This window comes from Lygodium microphyllum, chromosome 19 (genome assembly GCF_053477565.2).
Source record: "Lygodium microphyllum isolate KBCC chromosome 19, Lygodium_microphyllum_v1.1.10, whole genome shotgun sequence".
Lineage (NCBI taxonomy): Eukaryota > Viridiplantae > Streptophyta > Polypodiopsida > Schizaeales > Lygodiaceae > Lygodium > Lygodium microphyllum.
Genome location: NC_141153.1, coordinates 90,861,312 through 90,869,753, shown reverse-complemented (window position 1 = coordinate 90,869,753; position 8,442 = coordinate 90,861,312). Strand labels below are relative to the sequence as shown.

Here is an 8,442-nt window from a genome sequence, read left to right as displayed (position 1 = left end):
CATGTGGCATACTATTGTATATGTTCTCATATACCTTAGTGGATAATATAAATTGGTTATGGATTCCAAGGATAGTCTCCATGGGGAAGCATATGGCTTGGACATGATGGGAGTAGATCATCACTGTGGAGGGGTATGATCTAATAGGATATATGTATCAATTTTGCATTCAACCTGGCCATAGTACAAGCCCTCAACTGATTTTCCACCTCTAACAATTTTGTTATGCCAAAGGTCCTTCTGTGCTCTTGTTGTTTGATGCATTATTTCTGTGCCTTGACTACAATTGTGTCCTTGATGGACAACATGGAGCACAATACATCAGGTCTCCTTCATAAATTGCCATGTTATGATCCTGACTCATTGGTATGGCAAACATTCATTGTCCTCCACATCCTCTTCATTGCAAGTGCTATTTGCTTGTACTATCTCTATCAATGGCACAATGGAGACAGATTTCAATTCTTCTGTGTTATCTATTCTTGCATTTTCTCCACTACCCATTCACACATAGACCACAAAAGCACAAGAGCATTCCACAACACATAGCACATGGGTTGTTTGTTGAGTATCCTTCAACATAAGTGGGAGCCTGTAATATGATGACAGTCCCACAATAGGTTGTGCTACACATCATCCCTTGAAAGCAACTAGAAAACTTTCTAAGTGTTGCATCTATGTACTTCTCTTGTGGGCTGAAATGTTGCATTAAGAATAGGCCAACCATCTAGTTTTAGCTCCTCATGAGTGAGGGTTCTCTTTATGATAGCAGCTGCACCATCATCCTCTCCTTTTCCATGTCTTGAGGTAGAGAAGTTATGCATTATATGCAAGCCAATTAGGTTGATAGTACCTTGCCACAAAATAGAAAGGTCGGCATGCCTTAAATTGAGAAACAACACCATCGTCTGACCATAACCAATGATATTGCAAATGATGCCCTTTTTGTTTTAGTCACTTGTCATGAAGCATAAAACAATGTTGAACAAACAATGCACCATGGAGCTTGTCATTTGATATGTAAAAATGTAGTGTCTTCTCACACAACAACACCTATTGAGTTTCTCACATAAGAGATGTGCACCAATATGGTTGTTGGGGTAAAAGTTCTTTGGGCCTGCCCATGTACACTGTGACCACCCATTCTTTATTCATATATAATATGATAGTGCAATAAGGCTATCAATTCAGTTGGACATCACCTACATTGTGTGTGCTCTTCTCTCCCACATCTTCCTCTTCTCCTTCTCCACTGCCATTGCATCCCCTTCAACTGGTATCAGAGCTTTATCGTGGAGCTTGGCCCAGTACTACTTCAGCTCGGATTGAAGACCTAGAGCTTGGAGCTTCAATGCCAGCCATGGCTTCTTCCCCCCAAGGTAAGACTTCATCTCCCGCCTCTCCCCGATCCTCATAGGCTCTTTGTAGTTGTTCCTTGGTTTCATTGGGCACCTTGTATGCCCCCATTTCCCCCCTTATCCTCAGGATAACTAGCAGGCCCAACAGTAGCAACCCACATTTTTTTGCACCTGTTTCAAAATCTAGCTCAAAAATCCCATTTTTTTTCATATCTCGGGCATCCGGAACCTGTCGATTTAGGCAAGATAAGAGTCTAACTTGGGGTTTTGGCATGCTCCGAATGGAATGGTGATGTCAAATATGACAAATTCTGATCACAAAATTTTCTCTAACAGATTTGAGTTGATTTATAACAAGAAAATGTCATGCTCTTAGCTTATGTGATGCTCTCGAGGCTTGGTATTTGATGAAATGATTTGGGGATGCTTGCCCAATGTTTTGAGATGCTTTGGGACTTGGTTTGAGCTTCCATAGCTCAATTTATGCAGGGCTTTACTGCTGTACATTGTTCAGGCATCAAGGTTTTATCAGGGATGGCTTATGCATAATGCTCTTTGTTGACATTCAGGTGTCCTATTGGATGTATTGATTCTTGGTCATCATGATTTATGCACGGATATGCTATTTGAGAGCTTTTGAGCCTTGATTGGGATGCAGACACTTCATTGTTGGTTGGCATTTCTGCTACCTTGGTTGATAGGTTATTTTACCTCCAGTTTGGTTATGCCTATGGTCTACGGGTGCTCTCGACTACTCGGGATGATATGCTAATGTATTTGGATGATGCCACTTTGATGTTTATGCTCCCGGATGCTTCATGAGCAAAGAGTAGAGCTCAATTCTTGGTTCACTGTCATTTTCTTTGCAGCTGGCATTTCACTTGACAAGGTTTATGCCCCGTGCTACCCATTACGGGACCGATGTCTGATGTGGATGCTTTTGGGTTCGATTGCAGTATGGCAGATGTTTGGGCTTGAATCGACTTGCATTAGAGAATTTTGTGGAGCAATTTGCATTTGGTTGGCTTATCACTTATGCATCTTGGATGCTATTTGGTCCTTAATGCCCCAATTATGGATCTTGGATTTACTTGGATGCAGATACATGTTTGAGCAGTGCTTGCTCCATTGTCTTGGTAGTTGGTTATTGAGCTTTCATTGCTCATTGATGCTTGGTTCTTTGAGGGTTACTCCTTGATCAGTGGACTTCTTGATAGTGCTTGGGTTTAGCAGTTATGGCTTTGTTGCTTCTGTGTTGCCTAGCTTCTATGCTAGTTGGGTTGCTTTTGCCCATACAGGTTAGAGAGCAGTTGCTCTTGATGCTTACCCGGCTATGCACTTTGTCTACTATCATATACTTTACAGAGCCAATTATTTGGATGTTGTTGTACAAATACTTGGGCTTCTCTTGGAGCTTGACAATTGCAAGATCTTAAGCCACTTACTGGTCTTGCATTGACTTGGATGTTACTATGTAGTTTGATGTACTACACAGTCATGTTTGCCATTATGGTTATGGGCTGATTTCATGGCTGAATACCATATGCTCTTTTGATAGATGTCTTGGCCTTTACAATATTGTGGTTGGTTATGTCATGCACTTAGCTACGAGTCTTTTTCATGTGGGAGCTTCTGCATCCCTAGTTGATGCTTTGGTGCTTCCCTCTCCAGTGAGGATGGAAGAGTACTTGTAGTAGCATGCTTCTACCACTTGTGCTTCTATTAACAATTGTCTTGATGAGCAGGTTCCCTATGTTGGGACAACCCTCGACTCCTTGAGCTCTGTGGATGCTATGGATAGCCCTATTCATGATGACTTGGATTCCTTGTCGTCTTCTACAGGTTCTTTAGTTACAGATGTTGTATGCTTCCATTGTGGAAAGCTTGCGCATGCTAAAAGAAAATGTTTTTGACGGATTAGAGAGCAACAGAGACAGAGACGACGGACTTGACATGAGCAGAGAGTCAGAGATACAGGAGATGCAGTGTGTGTTACCACTGTTACTAGTGGTGAGGTACATGTTGTTACCCATGAGGATGCACTTGAGCATGTACTCCTATCATCTAGTTTCCCTACAACATTCTTGCTTAGTGATACAACCTACGTCTCTTATTGGCTATTGGATTCTATGGCATCTTGTCATGTTACTCCACATAGAGCATGGTTCTCTACTTACAGGGAGTTTGATGGATGCATTTCTTTGGGCCTTGAGCAGACTTATGCTATTCTTGGTATAGGGGACATACACCTAGCTTTTCCTAATGGGACTTCTCTTATGATTAGGGATGTTTTACATGTTCCCATGCTCAGTAAGGGCTTGATTTCTATCAGTCAGTTGCATGATGCAGGTTACTCTGTTTCTCTTCAGGATAGGTCATGGAAGATCTGTCGTGGTTGCTTGGTTCTGGCCAAAGGTTCTAGAGTTGGTTCTCATTACCCAGTGCATGTCTCTCATGTGGGAGATTCTATGGTTGCAGTTATCCGGATACCACATGCATTGTTATGGCATTATCACTTAGGCCATATGCACCACAGAGAGATGGAGATCTTGTCTCATTCAGACTCATTGCTGCCTCATATGTCACTTACAGATCTTGATGCTTGCCCTGATTATACTCTTGGTCCTTGCAGAGCCCCCTTGGCTTATGGTGATTGTATGAGGCATGCTTCTCTAGATCTTGTCCATTGTGCAATATATGGACCTATGCCTTCCCAGTCACTTGGTGGAGCGTCGTACTTTGTGACCTTTGTTGATCATGCTACCCATCGTATTTGGGCTTTTCCCTTGGTGCAGATTGAGGATGCTGTAGTTATGCTTGACAAGTTTATGGATTCTAGTTGTAGCAGGCCTAGGGGATTGCAGATGGATTATGAGAGTCATGCTCTCTCTTCTAGCCTTCGAACCTCTTGTCAGCAGTATGGCATTGATTTTTTGTGCCCACAGTATTATGGGATTGCACATGGCATGTTCCTAACCTTACAGGCAAAGGTTGTTTCTATGCCTACCATAGCTGGGTTGTCTTATGGCTTTTGGGTTGAGGCCCTTATAATGGCAGTCTATTTGGTTAACAGGATGTCATGCTTGACCTTGGATTGTATTATACCCCATGAGGCATGGAGTGGCATGCATCCCTCCTATGATTACTTGAGGATGTTTGGCTACCAGGCATTTGTACGTATGCCACATGAGCCTATGTCACATAGATGTATCCTCCTTGGTTATGGATATGGTGACTTTAAGGCATACAAATTATGGGATTTGGATGCCCAGTAGGTCATACGCAGACATCATGTTGTCTTCTATGAGATGCAAACACCTCTCAGGCCTCTTGATGAGCGTTCACTATGCTTTATGGCTAATTTTACATTAGCTATTGTGCCATTACAACAAGCTATTTATGTTGAAAATGAGGCATTTATTGGCCTAGATGACGTAGTTATGCATAGCAGTTAGGGTCAGGATGTTGGTGGTCAATTGGTAGACCCCTTCCAGGCTCATGAGAGTCGTTTTCTTGTAGTTTTGTACGCTGGACAACCAACCATATGTTAGTCTTCCGCTTCGCTGAGGCCACATGTAGTCTTGAGACCCTGTTGGACGAGTGTTTGGGATGTTGGCTCTCTTTCAGTGATTGACTCTGAAGAGTTTGACTGCTATCCACAGTCTTGTATGCGCCACGCTGATGCTATGTGTGACTCTGATGCTCTACAGCCATGCACTGATGAGTTGTGCTTGCTTCATGAGAAGCATTCTTGGATTGCTCCATTGTATGGAGCTACGGGATCGCTTATCTCTTGGATGTCATGGACTTGGGGATGCTTGACTCTTCTTTTGCAGAGGTTCTCGACACTTCTTGCACAGCTCACTTTTCGATTGGGCGTTGGGTGAGATGTCATGATTCCTCACCTTGTCTTTTTTTTAATTTTCTTTGTTTTCACTCCCCAATCACATTGGCCTTTTAGTGGGAGGTTGTTGGGGTAAAAGGCCTCTGGGCCTGCCCATGTACACTGTGACCGCCCATTCTTTATTCATATATAATATGATAGTGCAATAAGGCTGTCAGTTTAGTTGGACAGCACCTACATTGTGTGTGCTCTTCTCTCCCGCATCTTCCTCTTCTCCTTCTCCATTGCCGTTGCATCCCCTTCAATGGTTACCTAGGTTGACCACCAATGTATGGATTGAATCTCCTTTTTCATTTTAAATGATTAATTCTCTGCAAAATCAACAATAGACACAAGAACATTGCTAGGAAACCTAAGCAAGCAATCTTTGAATTATTGGACCTGCAACCTAAAGACAAAGTTATGCTTAATGAAACTTTTGAGATGATATGAAAAGAGACGAATTGAAGTGGCACTTTATATTCTTTCCACAGCCAGATCCTTTCTCTTGTTCTCACTTATGTTATCACCAATTTGTCTAGTTCCCACATTCTTAAAGGCCTTCGTAGTCACCTCCCTATTATCTGTTGCAATCTTGTCTAAGCAAAATGACAACTTGCTTACACCACATTCATGGCAATTTCCAAGCAAGCATTATTTTGCATAATATTCACAATCAATAGGCTCTGGGCACAACATGGATCCCCACAAAATACTTACGTGCTCACATACTGCCTGGTTTGTAGAACACTAACCTAAGTCATTCCTTGCACAATAAATGAAGCATACATATAGATGATATTTTTGGTGATGCCCAAACTTGTTTTGGTGCATCTGATTGAAAGCCTCTTTGAAATATATCGTCATGGCATGATATACACAACAACATATATACCCCTCTTTCAACTTCTGAACAAAGAATGGCTTTAGTGTCTCAAAGGATCTAAGTGATAGCATCATTCTAGGATAAGTGCTTTTGAATCTTTGGTAGAGCTCAACCTATCAAATGAAAATAGTCCAACTTAGAGCTCACACTTTCACAAAAAAATAGCCCAAATATTTTTATGAAAACCCATGATTTCAAAATAGTACCAAAATTTGGTGGGAATCTATTACTATTCATAGAGTACTAGATTTTTGTATTGTTTTTGCAAAAGTGATGCTCCTCACCAAACTAGTACTATAGAGTACCAAACTGGGATAGAGTACCCATTTGGTATTATAGAATACCAAATTCAATTCAAGGCAAGGAGAAAATATTATTGTAGTACTAATGTTGGTACTATATAGAACCAATGCAACACAAAAAAGCACCAAATTGGCTACTGTGCATACAATTTGATATCAATGAAGATAGTTTTGGTACTATTTGTTAGTCCTACTATTCAATTTAGCTTCATGTTTGATGCACATGCTTGGGTACTATACAAGGTATAGTGCAGCACCAAATCTGTTTTGCAGTACCAACTTTGGTACTTTATAGAACTAGTGCAACTCAAAAAAGTACCAACTTGGCTACTACACATTCACTTTGGTACTTGGTAAGGTACTTTTGGTATTGTATGTTACTCTTGCTATTCAAATCTACTTTGTATTTGAAGCATAATGCATGCTTGGATACTATGTAGGGTACAATTAATCACCAAATCTATTGTAGTACCAATTTTGATATATAGAACCACAAATAAGTACCAAATCTAGTATTGCACATATACTTTGTTACCAAAGTTGCTACTTTTGGTACTGTATATGACCACTATTGTTATTTGATTGAGCTTCAAATTTGGTGCTCAGTTTCATGCTTAGGTACTACACAAGGTGCCAAGAGAAACCTAACAACAATTGTACAAAAACCTCTACTATATGGAAAACTAGCAAATTTGAATGAAACATAGGGTTTGGTTCTAGAAAGGGGATACTTGATACCTGCAAAGTCCTTCTATTTAAGAGAAAAGCCAAGGTGCACTCTTGAGATTTTGGCACTATATGGAATGACTACTAAGCATCATTATATCCTGATTGGTACTCTAGAATGGCTTGGGTAGCATGTACCTAGTTTCTTTGATGACATATGGAGCAAGTGGCCTATATATGATAAGATACAAGCTTTGTTAATCCAATGATGTATAGAGTACTAATCTACAGTAGTAGCAGATTTGGTACTGGTCCAAAGGCTTTCCTACTGTTTTAGAATGCACTCACAAACATAATTCCAAATCAAAATCCAGTTAATCAAAGATCACAAGAATAGCATGTTACTTGAGATTCATTGAGAAGATGTATGGATTTTTTGATAACACAATCTACATCAACAGATTTGGTACTAGTCCAAAGGCTTTCCTACTACTCTAGAATGCACTCACAAACATCATTCCAAATCAAAATCTAGGCAATCAAAGATCACAAGAATAACACATTACCTAAGATTCATCGAGAAAATGTATGGATTTTTTGATAACACATTTTTCCTCAATTATTTGCTTACATATATCCTTTTTGTTAGGTGAAACTCTTGTCTCCGATGTCCAAAAGACACAGACCAAATCTCTAGTTTCACATGTGATACTACTATTTCAAGCCAATTGTCTCTAACAAGCATTAAGTGGAAACACTCTCTCCTCATCTTTCATATCCAACCAAGTACTTGCTTTCACTATATTCCTTTAATGAACACCCAAGATAGTAGCAATTCTAGGTTCTCTTGACAAAAAGCTTGCTTGCTGTGAGTGGGGTACCTTGAGCTTAGTCCAGTGTGTTACAAATGTTGAAGACAAGACTCGCTTCAACATCTGAATTTCTCAACTTAGTGAATGTTTGATGATGCATGAGGTGCTCAAGAGTTTCTTGTTGTTCATTTATTGTAAGGCCTTTAGTCTACCTACACCAACACTGAGCCATAGCTAAGCATATATTCCTCCTTGATGTAGTTCTTCATAGTTGAGCTCTCATATAATGATTCTTTTCCTTGCTTTGTTTCTCGCACTTCTTTTCTACCCAATAGCTGTGGATATAGGCTTGATTAAAGAGAGGTTCATAGATAAAAGAAGGGGAACCAACTTCCATGGTAGTCAATGTTGATGTAGGTTATTTTGAGTAGACAAAGGTGGAGAGGCTGATGTGAGCTTCCATGCTACAAGGAGAGAGAGAGAGAGAGAGAGAGAGAGAGAGAGAGAGAGAGAGAGAGAGAGAGAGAGAGAGAGA

At 40.4% G+C, this 8,442-nt stretch overlaps 1 pseudogene; it reads right to left on the bottom strand.

The window, feature by feature from the left end:
* Positions 1–360: 360 nt before the first annotated feature.
* Positions 361–8,030, bottom strand: LOC148020141 (uncharacterized; annotated as a pseudogene).
* Positions 8,031–8,442: the final 412 nt, after the last annotated feature.